At 41.0% G+C, this 17133-nt stretch overlaps 1 protein-coding gene across 5 annotated transcripts in view; it reads right to left on the bottom strand.

Moving 5' to 3' along the window:
• LRFN5 (leucine rich repeat and fibronectin type III domain containing 5) overlaps positions 1-15918 on the bottom strand; it is a 256749-nt gene extending 240831 nt beyond the window's left edge. For 4 of the 5 annotated variants that reach the window (XM_029238613.1, XM_029238617.1, XM_029238614.1 and 1 more), the window contains exon 1: positions 14213-15918. The gene's annotated coding sequence lies outside the window, so the exon portion shown is untranslated. The remainder of the gene's footprint in view (positions 1-14212) is intronic. The other variant, XM_029238619.1, reaches the window with a different exon arrangement.
• Between the last annotated feature and the right edge of the window lie 1215 nt (positions 15919-17133).

Genomic DNA, 17133 nt, shown 5'->3' with positions numbered 1-17133 from the left:
TTTACAGTAAGTCTGTGGCTTTACAACTTTAAATTCCCCCAAAATAACAAAACTTGCTAAGAAATCTTAAAGCAGTGAAGGGGAGCAGAATATGCCACCCCAAAATATGCCTCTTTGGCATAAAAGTTTATTCTTGGTTTATTATTTTAAGAAACGGCAGACATAGGAAAAGCTCTGAATACCTAGAAGTTACCCTTTAGTAAGAGACATTTTACATTTAGGAAGAAAATATCCACCTGTAAGAGTGTCTCCCTCTCTGTACCAGCAAGGAAGAGGAGGGTGACTAAATCTCTAAAAATTTATCAATGGAGAAGGTGCCAACTTAGATCTACATAACAACCATATCCTTGTTTACTGTGCTTTGCCTGATAATCTCCCATAACTGGCCTCCCTCCCTCCAAAATCTTCTGTCTTTAGCTAAAGATGGTCTTTGAGGTGACGGCTTGGGCCATTTAGGGGAGTTACTCATTTTTCCTGGGTATTGTCCATGTATATAGGACGTATACATGTTATTAAATTTCTGTTTGTTTTTATCCTGTTAATCTTTTTATTTATTACAGGGCGGTCTCAGCCACGAATTTAGAAGAGCAGAGGAAAAACTATTTCTTCCCCTATAGCATGAAACACTGATTATCAAAGCCAAATATTAAAATTTCTCTAAAGCTGTATGGGCTTTTGAATTTCACATGGAGGACAGGAGAGGGGCTTTCCATGGAAAATAATTCTGAAAGAAAGGAAAGGAGGGAAGCATGGAAGAAGGAAGAGAATACAGGAGGAAGGAAGAAGTAAATGAAACAAGCAGTGATCTGACTCCTTCTAACCAAGTTCCAAGTTCAGAGATGTTAACAGGATGCAAGTCAAACAACCAGGGTTGAAAACAACCAGTTAAAGGACCTTATTCAGATTGTCAGGAAGCAATGCCTCTTCCTTCCCCCTTCCCACCCTTTCTCCTTGCTCTTCTCCCTTATCTACCCCTGACTTCCCTCCCTCTTTCTTGTCCTGCTCCTTCTACCTTTGAACTTCAACTTCATAGTGTGATGATATGAAGCTAAGGTAATCCACCCTTCCAAATCTGAGAAGGGAATTAATAGAGAGAAAATAGAGCTGAAAGTGGGATCCACGTTTTTCAGCTATTTTAATCCTGAATCAAGCTATACCTGAAGATAACCCTGCTTAAGGCTATTGGTTGTATGAACCAAGAAATTCCTTAGATGCTTGAGCCAGTGTGGGTTGGGTTTTCCACTTGCAGCTAAATGAGTCCCAAGTGACACAACCCTGTTTTCCAGCCTTAACTTAAGGTGCTGAAACCAAAAATCTTATGCTGAAGAATGCTGATGAAACAGCCTGAACTCTAACAAGCTTTGGATCCTCCTATCACTCTGTCTCACTCTTTCACCTGCAGGTCTCTCCTCCTTGGATTGCTATATAATCAACACATGATTTCAACTTACAGTGGCAAATCATGTCTTCAAATTGTTACTGACAGTACCAATTCAGCAAGAATGAGTACTAACTCCATTTACACACAGCTCACATGGACTCTCTCTCCATCTAAGAAGCACAGATTCCCACAAAACTTATTACCCCATCAAGGAAAATTTTGTACTATGTGCTTTGAATCAGTTTGAAAGAGTTGATACTTCTCATTCCCTGTATAGACTGTATTTTGTAGAGGGAATATGTGAACAGACAAGATAGGGAAAATCTTCAGAATGACATTACATTTTTTTTCAAGGGCTGCTTTTTTTAATATTTCAAAAATAGTGATTTTTTTTCTTTTTCATAACATTAAAGTGTAAATAACAATTTACAGGAAATGACTATAAAAATGAAACTAATTTCTTCCCATTATTTTAGAAAAATAGATTTTTGTGCTATAGAGCCACATTCCAAAACAAATATTTATTAATTAATGTACATATCAATTTTCAAACAACACCTCCTGAGTGCACATTTTGTACCAAGCATGATTTCACTGAAATTCTCTATTTTCCTCAAATATTGCCTGGAATCTGCTTCTTTTTTGAATATACTTTAGAGATAATTATTTTTTCCATGTTATCAATTGTAATGCTATAGACATCACCTCAAATTGAATAAACTATTTCTCCAACATCACTGGAAAAATTTGGTCACCAATTACACATATGGATTTCTCCATTTATTTTGATCCCAATAAAACAAGAAGTGCTACAGTCATATAGTCATATGGCTACTTAGATAAATATTTCAATTTTCAATTAATAAAAATATATTTGAAGAAGTACTAGAACTATTAAAGAGGCTACCATGAGTTTAAAAATTTCTTAGCACAAATTACTCTAAACAACCACAAAATCAAGTTTCCTAATCAGGAAAATAAAAAGAAAGTTACTAATTTTCTCCTGAATTCATTGAACATGTCCTTAATAAGAAAAGCAGATAGGCCACAAAGCCAGTGTTACACACACAGGCCCCTTACAAGATACTTTATCTAACTTTTGGGTTTGTAATTTTATATATTTTTCTCTTCACAAGCTCCCCCAAATTGTATAATTTTAAAACTCTAAACAACTTGCATTGGTTGTGCCTATTAGATAAGTGGTAAAATAATTATCTTCAGTTTTCCTAATCATGTTCTAAAAGCCATACATTATTTGAGATGTTTCTCTTAAAATATTATTCCAGCTAGTTTAACAATACTTATTCTAGATCTATATGAAAGTTTGCTTTTTTGTTAATATTTTTTTTAAAAAACTTCTGCATTCAAATGGGAAGCAAAGTATTGCCTGATATTATCTTAGAAGATTCCTTCAATTTGGGACCTCAACAAAGTAAAGTAGAAAGATGTTTGCAAGCTGACAATCTACTCAAACCAAATATTACACTCTGATATATAAAATACAAGGACATATATTTTGCTAGTGCTGTTTGAGCATTCCATCATTTGCCAGTTAATGTGTGAAGTGCTGGGAATGCATTATTCCTCACAGTAGGCCGTGGGAGGTCAACATTCGCCCCATTTACAGATGCGGAAATTGATACTACCATGCTAAAAAATTCAACTTTAATGTATATTGCAACAAGTAGCAAATAGAATAGGTACTTGGTTATTTTAGAATTCACAAGCAGAAATTTCAAATGATTAGCGCAACATATATTACCTATCTTATATTAAACTTTAAAATCACAGTAAGATACAGGAGAAAGAAAATGTAAATAAAATATTTCATATTCCACACATTCCAGGGAGACTTTCAAATCCATAACAAAACATCTTTGTAGAAAATACTGAGGTGAATGTGATATGCATTCTCATGCACCCCCCCCCAACAAATGTATCTCAGTTTTACCAAAAGTAAAAACATTGAATTTGACTTTATTTTTTTTGTAATTATGTCTTTTTTGCAAATAAATAGTAATCAGAAAGCTATAAAACCATTATAATTGCACTGCCCCATGGCCTATACTCTGCACCTTATTATATCTATAACAGTATATCAAATTCCTGTAGAGTAATTTGATACATAAATGAGAACACTATTAAATAAAATGAGGTGTATATGAAGATCCAGAATAAAGTAATTGTGCAATCTAGGTTTAATTTACAGAAGAAATGAATAGTAAATATGAATCACTAAAACATAATTAGAAGGTAAAATGAAATCTTGGAGAAATAACAAAATGTCACTCTGAACCAAACCAAGCCCAAAGGTAACTTGAAGAAACAAAGACAAATTCTCCCTCGTGCTTTAGGTGACTAGCATGATCCCTAGCATGAGAGGACAACCTTTTCATGGAAGCTTCTCTAAGGCAGGTGATAAGTGGCTATAATAGAAAACAGGCAAATCAAAATTAATTCTCACATACATTCATCCATCTTAGGAAAAATCAATCTGATGAAACTTGAGGCATTTGAGGAATCAGCCAATACTTCCAAAGGCTTAAGAAAAAAATATACTTTTCTTCAAAAATCCATGAATCCAGGGCTTCCCTGGTGGCGCAGTGGTTGAGTGTCCACCTGCCGATGCAAGGGACACGTGTTCGTGCCCCGGTCCGGGAGGATCCCACATGCCGCGGAGCGGCTGGGCCCGTGAGCCATGGCCGCTTAGCCTGCGCACCCGGAGCCTGTGCTCCGCAACGGGAGAGACCACAACAGTGAGAGGCCCGCGTACCGCAAAAAAAAAAAAAATCCATGAATCCAGAGAGGGAGGGGCAGCATGCCTGAATATAGTAGATATTTAACAAATATTTGTTGAAAGAATAAAAAAAAAAAAAGGAGGCAGGGCTGTTTTCCAAAATAGGCATGGTGGCTGGCTATGTCCCATCACCCAAGGCAGGCGGGTGGGAGGCGGGTGGTAGTTGTCTCAGTTATCTTTTCCAACCATCAACTGGAGCAGGTTCTTCTGCTGCTCTCACCTGTGATCACTCATGATGTTACTATAATTACTTGGAAGCTTAACTGTATCTGGATGGTGTAAGATGGCCTCATTAGTATGTCTTGCCATTGATGCTAGAGATCACTTGGGCCATTTACCTACAGCAGGGGTTCCCAGGCTTCTTCGCATGATGTTAACATTTCTCCAGGAGGTTAAGAGTGAAGGATACATGGTCTCTAGAGGATTTGGCTTGGAAGTTACACCATATTACTTCTGCCACAACTATTGTTCAAAGCAAGTTGCAAGGCCAATCCAGATTCAAGGGGAAGGTAAACAGACATCTACTCTCAATCGGAAGACCTGCAATGGATTTGTGGTTATTCTGAATTCATCAAGGGAGGTAAGAACGTAAATCGCAGATGGGAACAGACCACAGGGCTTTCTCTAGAAATGGTCCGTTCTGCCAACAGATACACCAAGAATTAAGTATCAGATTTTGGCTGTCAGGCCCCTCTGTCATTGAAATAATGCACAGAAATTTGGATACAAGGTGAAGAAATGAATTTGTTATTTGACTTTTTTCTGACCCCGTCCCAAAGGGAGGGGGTATCTGGGGCTAAAGCCTGAAGCACTAATTAAGTATTGCAACAGCAGCCTGCACACAGAGGCAAGTGGAATGTAGAGCACAATTAGACACATGCAAAAGTTTTAATGATAAACAGAGTGATCTCCAAGTTCCATCCAGTCCTAACATTTCACAGAATTTTCTGATTCTTCTATACTAGGAAAAGCACTAAAGGGAACAATTATTTATTAATTACCTAGATGTACAAGCCAGTTTATAATGGCTTGCAAGTCCCTTTTGCAGATGGGAATTGGGAATTGAGTAAATCACCCAAAATCACACAGTCTTGTTTAGCAAAAAATAATAATAATAATTATTATTATATACTTATATTCCAGACTCAGGACCAAACATTCCCTTCTCAATGCAAACAGCTAGAGAATCCCCTAATGGATAACCATAAAGTCTTTCAAAAACCTCCAGATATGAAACATGGCAATTCATAGAGTACAAAGGGAAAAGAAATTGAGAATAAGATGCATATTCAGAAGATAGCCAGCATCCTTGAAAGAGGTTAAAAACACATTTATATAATAATAAACAAAAAACAGCTTTAAGAGATAGGAGAAAAGGGAAATCTACATATAGCAAATATAGCATCTTCTTTAGAATCAGAAATATTTGTATTTCAATTCTAGCCCTATTGTCTGTTAGTCATATAATCACGGACAAGGAAACTGTCCTCAGCCTCAAACTTGCTCCTCTATAAATGTATACAATCATGCCTAAGCTGAAGGTTATTTCATGGATTAGAAGAAAGTAAAAACCAACAGTGTACGCAAAGGACATTCTCAGAAAGTGATGATGACGATGATGATCCTGTTCACCATCATCATCGTCATCTAATCATATATTATGCAAGATACATTAGCATCTTTCAGTGCTTTCCACATAGTACATGGAGACATTAGCATCTTTCAGTGCTTTCCACATAGTACATGGAGGAAAACTCATGTGCTTTCCTCAATAGAGAGGATCTTAGAATTTTAGTCATCCTCAGGCTCTATTTTACAAAAACAGCTAATAATCTTACCACTCTGTCAATAAATTTCCAATCAGTCCGTTAAAAAGGAAAACAGACCCACTGAAAAAAAATGTTAGCTATATGAGAACAAAGAAAAAAATGTTTTTAATCATACACAGAAGATAAAGGGAAGGAAAAGAAGTTGGGGAAAATTTAATATCAGTATAAGCTGCCTTAAACATGTCATGGGCTGGTCCCCAAGGGCTTTCTGCAATCACCAACATATACAATGAAGACATGAAGTCATTAAGAAAAGGTTAACTATATTCAGAATTAGTGTGTTAATTTTAATAACTATCAGCATTTCCATTAAAAGTAAACATCTAAAAAAAGCATTTCTAAATATGATGCCTCAAAAGAATAACATTCAAGACCATGGAGAATGGTCAAGAAGGAGAAGACTCATTCTACAAGGATACCAGATAAAGGGAGTTTGACTATTTCCTTTTGTATTCAAATAATTTTCCCTTTGTTGGAAATTAGGAGGTGACCTCATATGAAGGCTGGGGAAACTACTAGGAGCCTAAACATGGGCTTTATTCAATAATGGAGGAGGTAACACAAATTAAGTTAGTAAATATACTAGAAATCAACATCATCTAGGTTTAAGGGTAAGTTAAGAGGCAGAGATATGGGAATACCATCAAGACTGACTCAGGCCTAGGGCTACCTCACTAAAAGAATATGTGTTCCTCACTCGAGATTTCAGCTTCCCAGAGTGGTATCTATGCCATTTGGGCTTTTGCGTCTCAAAGGAGAAATGGCTAGCAGAGTATCAAAGCATGAATTAAATAATGAAGAAATATTTGGTAAATGGATCAAAGAATGGGCCTTGAATCATTCTTGTCTAAATCAGAAAGCCAACCCATAAAGTTAGGGCGAGGTGAAAATCCACCTTGTCTTACTCCATTCCATTGTTTCTCGTATATATTATGAACACCAACACTGAAATTTATGTTACTTGTCTCAATATTTAGTGGAGAAGATTTAATTAATTTGAGCACTAGGAGCAAATCATGTGATGTGAATGTTGAAAGTGTGGTCTCAGGCATCTTTACTAGTGCCTAGACTCAGAATGGCAAATACTTTAAATCTTGTGACAAAACTTGAATTGACAAGTCGTAGCATCTTAGAGATACATGTTCAAGACTTGTCCAGGCTCAAAAGGGAAGAAGTCATTGATCAAACAGTAATATCTGACAGGAGTGCTAGATGGAGGATTACTGCATGTACCTGGCTTTCTCCAGTGTCAAGAGTAAGGAAACAATGGCCCTGCTCAACTCTACGCTAGTAGACCCACAGGGCTTGTTGGTGCTGGTAACATAATTCAATAAGAAGCAAGAAAACAAATTGGAGCCTATCTCAAAGAGGGTAATGATGAAGATTTATGATAGCTAAAATTTACTGAGTGTAAAAGGTAAAAGGCTTGAAATCATGACACGTAGAAAACTGTCCCAAACCTGTTTAGGTCAAGTTATGTTTAATCATAAGCAGAGCAATTGTCGGTTAGGGATCTTGAGTAACTGACTTTAAATATTTGAGGTACTGTTACTGGGAATTAGACTTATTGTGTGTCTCTCCTCCCATATTAAAATTAATCAGAAGCCACAGGATACCAGATTTTGGGCTCAATCCCAAAAAGGAATTTTATGATAAGACTATACAAATTGGAATAATCTACTTTATATGGAGTAATTTTTGGAATCACTGAAGGTATCCAAGCTGAGTCAAGATGACCACATGGCAGGAATGCTTTCCAAAAAATTTAAGATTGAATGGATGTCAGAATAACTTAGAAGTTTCATAATGCCAAACTCATCAGGGGTTAAAATGAATTTAAATTTGAATGTCTTGGGTAAGTCAGGCACTCTCCAGTATAACAGAGATCCTACAGCCTACAATTTCTTAAAGCCAGCCAGATTTCCTGCTTTACATCTTCTGCTTGATCTCTGAGCACACTGGACTGCACGACCCCTGGTTTGGATGACCTTTAGCATTCCCTGGAATCCTGAGCATCTATGGCCCCAAGTATAGGCTTTGAAGTCATTCAATTACCACTTCTTTTAGTTTTCTCCTTTACCCTCATGATAGCTAATGATGAGATGATAATGATGATGGTGATGATGATGATGACTACAGCTAAGTGTCTTTTATTATTAGCTTCATTTAGAAGTGAGGACACTAAGACTCAGACAGGTTATAAGACTCGCTCAAGGTTATACAGGTCTGAGACACAGGTATATGAAATCCCAAAGTTCATGCTTCTAACCACTGTGCAATACCATTGTCCACAAAACACAGTTACAATTTCCTGATTTCCTCTGTCTTCCCTACTACAAAGCATAAAATATCAAAATAGAATTTTAAAATATCAGTTATTTTCAAGCTATACACTTGTTATATCTTTCATGTTACTAAGAAAATAAGTTTCTTGAGGTCAGCATCCAATGTCTAGTTACATGTTGACAAAGTGCCTGACATTTGAAGAGTCAATACAAGGCAAATGTCCTACACAGTTACTATAAATAACCCCAAATTTTCAATTTAAAGGTAGGCATATTTCTGTTAAGTGAGGCATTTCAAATTAAAATATATGTGAATACTAGTGATATATTAGTGAATATTAGTGATGTAATGATAACTCTATCCATGTAGAATAAAGCATATGTCCTGAGTACTCAATTCAGTGTTCAATGTTTCCCTATAAAGTATATGCATTTTAACGCTGCTATACAAATGCTTTAGCACTAATAAGACAAGTGCACATAAATCACTTGGTAACCTAACTTTTACACCATGGGAAAAAATAACAAAAAGAGCTAATTATTGAGAAAATACCACAGCCTTTACTTCCAAAGAAGGTACAAGGAAGTTAGTTTTCATGGTTACAGAGTTGATATGTTTCCACTAGTAAATCACTTTAATGCAAATATAACTTTGGAAGTGATACCACTAAGATTCATGATTACTTCAAGACAGGAAATGAGAAGTCAACATGGGTGACAGAATCTGGAGAGCAACTAATATATGTCCTTTAGGTCTCTTTAGCAACTCCTTAAAAGAGCTACAAAGGGCAAAGTGAAAATACAGTAATGTAAACAGCACTGTTTTGGCTTCTAACTCTTGATTAAGTGTACTAGTTCTAATTAAGTATCTATTGAACTAACTGGCATTTTCTTTTGTTCTTTTTCTAAGAATTCAGAAACACTCTCAGAGCTGGTGAAAGGATCCTACAGCTTTATTCCTGTATTTTGTTACTTTTCTGGAGAGTTTTTTTTGTTACAAAATCTAAAATAGATTCAACATTCAGTGGTAATTCTTAATTGTTCTTCATAAGGATTATAATAACACCGATTTCAAAATATTTCATTGGAAGCTTTTTAAAAAGCAATAAATTACATATATGCTCCTACAAAGAAAAGAAGAAAAGCATGAGGTTTACAATTAGATTTTATTAAAAGATGTATTTTCTAAGAGCACTTAAATTGGTCAATTGGCATTTTCCTCCCAATGTGACCAAGTTTGTAACTTAATAAACATAGGCTATCAAAGCCAATTTCCGAGAAACCTTACGGATGTAGTTTGTAGTTTAAATAAAAAACCCTTTTCATGTGACTTACTTGTTATCAGTAAAGTGACAGAGCATTTATATAACCATGTAATTCCTTTGTAATTTTCTATCACTTGTTAACCATCTTCATAATTAGTATTAAATTATGTCATAGATCAGTAAAAAGCATTCTGTCAGAATAGAATCTATCAGAACACTACGATGAAAAAGCTTAAAAAACAGCACTATATCTGAATTAAATTCTTTATTTTTTCTAGCTCTTGTTATACTTACATAAAACAGGAGTTTTCATAATAACATATAATTTATGTTGATAGAGCATAATAAAAATGCTACACCTCTAACCAGAATAGCTTCAATACTTATAAACATAATACTTCTTAATTTCACCATGAACACACCATGTAATGGACAAATTATACCGCCTTAGATTTTAAATAGTCCTCAATGATTGAAGGATGCCACAGGAATAAAAATGTGGGCTGTAGAACTATAATAAGTAGTCTCACTCTCAAGGTTTATTGAACAAGGCAGAGCTATGCACATGTGTGTCAGTGGAATGATTTAGCAAAATTACCAGTTAGTCATGTATCCTCCAGGGTCACAAACACATCTATTAAAAGGCCTGAATTTATATCTTTACTCTTCAATGAAACATAAAACTCAGAACCATTTATACTATACACAAAACTCTGAAAGTAATGCCAGTATATTACATTTCTGAGTAAACAGAAAATAAAATTCACTGGAATGAGTCAGTAGATTAGCCAGTTAAGCCATCAGAAACTTTCAAGTAGCTTTCTTCTTCCAACCTTAAAATTGGCAAAAATACTTAGCAATCTTATTTATAGTAAATTTTCCTTAAAATAACTGGATATGATATAGAACTATGTTATGATATAGATATAGATATATCTATAGATATATAGATATATCATATAGATATAGATATAGATATAGTTATGATATAGATATATCATAACTAAGTTATGATATAGAACTATGATATAGTAATTTTATGTAGAGGCAGGAACACTGTTAGAAATCTGCAGGCATTTCATCCCAACCACATATCAACACAGCAATAGTATCAGCAGAAAGCAAGATCCTAATTTCACCAGCTAGAAAACTCAGCAAAACTAAGAAGTCTAAAATGCTTCAAGAAGCAAGAGGAAACAGAACACTGGTTTAAATGCACAAAAGGGAACTTATGGTCATTCATAAAAAGATAAAAGGCAGTTATAACATATGATGGTCACTTAAACACCAGTGCCATAATCAGACACTGCTTTAATACCAGGAATACACTGAATGACAGACAAGATAAAAATACTGGAAGAGGGGATAAGGGTGGGGCAATCTTGCCTCAAGTGACCACAGCTCTTGCTACATACTCTTATGGAAAAGGAAAGAAAATCACCTCTGGCTGGTGTCAGTCAGAGATATATTTGATGAACCCCTCCCAAAACACATAAGCACAAGAATCTCATTTCAAAACTCAGGTGTGTGTGTAAGTATGTATGTGTGTGTGTTCATATATACATCACATGTTTGAGGGAGGAAAAGAGGTATGCGAAGCACAGAAGACTGGTGTTGCTCAAGGTCATTCTCCTCTTGAAAAGAGAAAGTGAAAAAATGACAAAAAGGAATGGTCTCGAGGACAGGAGCTAAATGACAACTCCTTTCCGCCTGCCTATATGCTCACATCTGTTTCCATGGGTATCCTAGCTTTCCTATTGTTCTGCCCCTCTTGTTAGTGACCATAAGAGAGCTGACAAGGAAGGAAGGTTTTTCTAGGAAATTTTCTATCAATACCTGATAGTCTTGACCTATTAGTGAGTCAAGCCAGCTCTAAGTACAACGCTGACCAAGGGCAGTGGACTCAGATCCTCAAACTGGTTTGCACCTCTCTCTCTCTCCAGACAAGAGAGAAGAGAAGGGAGGCAGAAAGCTCCATTTTTTAAGGAACTTCTATACATGAAACTCTATGCTAGGGGGACTGTCTGGTTTTGACATTTCACCTACCTCCAGTCTGCACCAATGAATGGCATTTTTAAACATGAATCACACCAAAATCTATGTTTAGGCATCTGATCACTCAACATCCAGTTAATACATTTGTTTCAACCTTCCCAGAGGATGAGGGCACAAGGGCAAGACTTAACCTGCAAAGGACTGAATCCTTAATGAGAAAAGGCCAGGGTGAAATGAAATGAGGGACATGGAGAAAACACAAAATTTTCCAAAGTACTAATATTCTCCACCAGTATCCCATCCTTCTTGGGCACCCTCTAAACAGGGATGGCTTATTTGCTAACAAATATTATGAGTATGCTATAGTTTCTGTTGTAATAATATTCTGAAGAAATCTGGGGGACAAAAAGGTATCTCTGTCAGATTTTTAGTATACACAAATCAATTTTCTGACTATGATTTTCTGAGCGATAGGAGAAATACAAATAAATTCACTAAAAGAGAAAAAGGAAAAGATGAAAGAAAAGAAAAATCCTCACCTAATTCCTCCCAAATTCAGTTATTTTTAGTCTCTATGTATGCAGGCAGTACCCTTTTCTTTCTGAGTCTTCAGAAAGTAGAGGGGGGACCTGCTTTTCTGTTAAAGTCGAGTTATACTCCCTATCCTTTCTTGGCTCTCCCTAGACCTCAAAGTTACAGAGCAAATCTGTCTAAAGAGTGGCCTTCAACTCCTTCGTGTTTATTGGAGTTGGGGTGCGGGTAGGTTAGCAGTCTTTCCAGTGGTATTTCAACTGGAGGTAAAACAGGAGTAGAAATGACCTGATTAAATCCAGGAGAGCAAGAGGGGAGAGAAGAGAGGAACAAATAGAGGCCTAGGAAAAGCACACTTCGTTTCAGGTTTTGAATCCTGAGAAATCATGCAGTATCTGAATATCAAGGCATTTTTGCAGCCAGCCAGCTTTCCTTCTATGTACTTGAATATTCATTTACCAAGAAGGGAGAGGGGGCTGCAGGCGCAGGAAATCGGGCAGGACCTCACTGCTCACCCCCACCCCCCTACGTGTGTCTCTCCACTTCCTCCGTCTCAAATCCAGGCAGCCACCTCTGCCATGATGCGCCCGCTGTCTGCCAGGGGGCCCGCTGAGCTCTCCCGCCCGGCCCCAAGAAAGTGTCAACGCGGGCCTGGCAGCTGCAGTGGCGGAGCCCAGCCCCCAAGCCCGCTGCAAACACGGCCTTGTAGCACCACCAGCCTGCGAGGGATGCAGCAGCAGCCGAGCCCAATCTCCAGAGTAGTCGGGGACATCAAGGCGCAGGGACAGCAACAGCAGCTAGCTAGCGACCGGCTTGTAGTCTGCAAATACCATCATACGGATATCTATTTTAAAAATGCAGCGGGCGGAGGAAAAGCAGGCAGCGCCCCTCCACTTTCCAAGCGGCTTCAGCAAAGAGAAACCCCCGGAGCAGTCCCAGTCACTGCTTCCAGGAGCAGGGCACCGTGCGCTCGGCTGAGCCAAACCCTTGGTTGAGTGCAGCGAGCAGGCAGCTCCCAAAGGCGGGAGACAAACGAGCATTCCCTAGCTGAATTATTCAGACCGCCTTCACTGTCTAATAAAACATTGATGAGACTACTTTGGAAGTGCTTTATTTTCTTAATTCTAATGCCCTCGAGAAGGGAGAGAAATTTTCTGTAGGGGATGCAGAGGTGATGGGATAGGAAATGAGAGAAATAAGGTGCGAGGGTAAGGGGCTTTGGAAGTTCACTAAATTTGTTCTGCCTCAGCCGGCTGTGGGAATCTCCATTTTTAACATATCAGACCCAATATGTTAATTCGGCAGTCGCAAATCCACGCTACTCCTTGTAAATCAAGGCACTGGCAAGAATTTTCAAAATACACATTATACAGAGACAAACCAAAAAAAAAAAAAAAGCAGAACAAAATAAAAACAAACCACTCGCGTACAAGCCCCTCTCCACAAGTGAGACAATGCAATTGGGGACTGAGGTTGTGGTTTTAGCAGCGCTCCTCTAGATATGGATCTATTTTGCTACATAAAAGCAACCCTGGCAGTTAAACACCGTATCTCAACACATACACCCGTGGCAATGAATTCCCTTCCACTCAAAGCAAGTTCCAAGAAAACTCTATTTCGAATTAAAGTCTCCAGATGCATAATTTACAACTACTAAAGGATCTGGCAAGCTCGTCGACAATCAGGAAAACAACCTGGCACCAGAGGAAGAGAAGGGTCAAAGTGATCCCTGCCTGAAACGATGGGTGGAAACCAAACACCCTCTCACACTCCACAATCTGGGAAGGGTTGGATACCAAATGGTCCGTGGCAACCATAGCCTGAAGAAAACACGGGACTTTAATCTCTGGCATCTTCAGACAGGTTCAACACGCCTAGCTTCCAAAAACATCACTTAGGGTGGAGCGTATCCATATTTTCTTAGCTTTCACTACTATATTAAATGCTCAGGTATAGATTTATATTCCACCTACTAGAAATTATATTACATCACAGAGCGCCCTTGAATACCCAGCCCTTCTTAATGATTTTCAAAACATTAATAAGTAAAGTAGCCTGCAATGCAGATAAGACACTACAAATAAGATCAGAGGGAAACTGGGTGAGGCGGGAAGTCGTTTGCTTGTTACCTGGTGCCTCTAGAGGAAAGACGGGCGTAGGAAGACTTTCTGCCCGCAGGTACAATCCCGGCAAGGTGTTTCCAGGTGGCTTTCACAGTCGTACGCGGGTCTCGCTCGTCACTTCGCTGCCCTTTGCCATAGCTCAGCACCCGCATCCTAGGGAGTCCGAGAGGCGGCTCCTGCCACTGCCGCCGTTGCCCGCAGGTCGCGCTGGGCGGGGGATCCGCGGCGATCGCCCCATGAAACCCGCGTTTCTGCACCCAGGGATCGGGCAGAGGTAGGGCGGCCGCGCACGCACACACAGAAACACACTCAAACACACACACACTCGCAGACAGGCGCGCGCGCACTCGCATTCACACTTGCACACACACACACACACAGTACAGCACGGGGAAGGAAAAGCAAGGAGGTGACTGGTCCTTCTCACGATCGGCTTCGATGCCCACAGGACCACGGGCAGCAAAAAGAGTGGTCTAGCATAGCGGTTCTATCACGTTTCCTTCAAGTTCTCCTCCAACCCAGATCCACGTAATTCAAGAGCTGGTGACATTTTGGTGGGGAGGCAAAAGAGCCAGGAACCAGCAAGGAAGAGTCGAAGAGTCGGGGATTTTGTTAAGCAGTTTGAAAGGCAATTCTTTTTACCTTGATTGTGCAGAAACCAGCTCGACAGTTTGAACTTTTGGCTTCAAATTATGTCGACCGAAACGTAAATATCCTTCGGGCCAAGACAGGAAGGTCTAGATGCACAGAAACAAGACGGCTGCAAGACCCTCTGGTGACCTTGTGATGTACCTGGAAGCAGGTTAATACTGGCGCTTTCCAAGCCTCTGGGTAAAGCGATCCACACACAAGGGTCCAAAGCTGAGCAGCCCTTCCGAATCCAGACTGGAAAATGGGTCTGGGCGTCCTCCGCGCTCTGCGAGAAGCCAGGCATCGAGGGGGACCGCCGAGTTAACACATTTGCTTCTGGGCAGTTGTACAAAAGACAGTCAAATGCATCAGATAAGCGCGCGCACACATACACACACGCCCTCACGCACGCTACTAAGCTGGAGAGAGCTTACAAAAAAATAGATGCCAAGATGACTTCAAAAGGTAGAAACGATCCAGAATCTTTCCGGAAAAATGGAAGGGCCAGCAGGAAGGTTACAGACATCTTCCCAGGTCTTTCATTCTTCCTCTGTCTTATGAGTGTTGTGCGTGCGTGTTTGTATTTCCAGAAGGTTTCCTTGGTCTGCCCCACCCCCGTCCAGTTGCGCTTTTTTTCTCCTGATATAAACCGCCCGTGCAAAATGGATTATATGGGTGGTTTGTGCTCACAACCTAGAGCTCCACAAACTCTAGAATCCTAAGGGAGCAGCCAGCTGCAAGCCATTGCCATCCTTGAGGGAAGAAGGAAAAACAGGCGCAAACACACGCATCCCCGCGCGCACGCACACAGAGACCTCAGTTCGGGCCGCTCTGCACACATCGGCGGTCTTCCTACGCGCCACTGCACAGTGCCCCGCCCGCTGCCCGCGGCTTCCGGGCGAGTCCGCGGCTCAGGCGAGAGGCTGGCGGCCCGACTCCCGCGTTGCGGTTGTGGCCCGGGCGGGCCCGGCTTCCGGGCTTCCCGAGCCGGCGTGTTCGGTCGACTGCAGCCGCCGGGCCGGGAGGAACTGCGCCCCGCGCTGCAGCATCGAGGCGGTGGCGGCGGCGGGGCGCGCGGCCGTGAGCCCGACCCTCGCCGCAGTGACAGGAGCTGCCGCGCCGCCGAGACTCCGGGAGTCAGGCGAGAGCCTCGCCGGGGCCGCCACGCCTCCCTCCGCGCCTCGGAGCCTGGCGAGTTCCGGGCTGATTTACCCAGGGCTGGAGTAAAGGGCCAGCCAGACGCCGGCAAATCCCGGGGCAGGCGAGGCGCGGGGGCGTTGCAGGCAGGGGGAGGGGAGAAAGCAGAAAATCTGGAGCATGAAGGCGAACTTCAGGGGAGTCCCCAGTCTCTTGCGACGGGGGTACTTGCTGACCGCCTACTGCCCCACGGTTACGGGGTAAAGGAGTATCACCGGGTCAGGCTGTGACTGCTTATGGCACAGGGAAAAGTCATTAGCTATAACCCGCCAGGAATATCTGAGATGGAGGACTGCTGACCTAGGGGTCTCAGTCGCCTGCGACTGGTTTCCACCGTCCCCTTAGTAGTAGGTGGTAGTTTACTTACTAATCGATGGGCGCAAAAGCTGTAAAGAATATTATATTTGAGAATCAACTCAGTTGAGCATCAGACATTACCAGTACTGCAGTTGGTCACATATTAGTATGTCAAGGGCAGAAAGTAAACCCAACAGTCGTCACAAGCCAGACCAGGCCACTAAGTTTACTGGGACAGGGAACAGGTCTGAAGCAGGAAAGAGAAGAGGGATGGGGAGAAAGCAAGACAGGGCCCCGCCGGCGGAGGTCGACTTTTCTCGCCACAAATCCTAGAATTACTCTCCTCGACCCTACCCTCCCTCCAGCCCGGAAAAAGGCTTTCTCCTGGGAACCCCGAGTGAAATCAGCTGTTCCTATCTCCTGAGCCTGGAAATCCTGTCACTTCTCTTTAACCGGTTCACCAGCACTTGGTCTTCGGCCCCAGCGAGGAACTCCCTCTCAGCTCGGATCTCTGCTGGCCCCGAAACCAGTCTGAACCCAAAGAGAATGTAAGAGTTGGGAGCTGCCGAAGGAAGCTGGCTAATGAGGGCCTCTTCCAGGCCTACTTGTCAAAGCCACGTGCTAGTGGCCTCCTAGGATAGGGCGTTCTCGAATTTGGCTACCAATAGAGCTCTCCCAGCCTTCAGCGTTGCCCTGCGGGTTTCCAGACGCGCTCACACCCGAACACACCCACGGGCTCTCCCAAGCGCGTACACGTGCACCCACGCGTAGGCAGGACCCACACAGCTGCCTCTTTCAGGAGA

This window comes from Monodon monoceros, unplaced genomic scaffold (genome assembly GCF_005190385.1).
Source record: "Monodon monoceros isolate NGI ecotype Baffin Bay Population unplaced genomic scaffold, NGI_Narwhal_1 Super_Scaffold_21, whole genome shotgun sequence".
Taxonomy (NCBI): Eukaryota; Metazoa; Chordata; class Mammalia; order Artiodactyla; family Monodontidae; genus Monodon; species Monodon monoceros.
The sequence above is the reverse complement of the archived record's forward strand: the minus strand, read 5'-3'. Positions and strand labels throughout refer to the sequence as shown.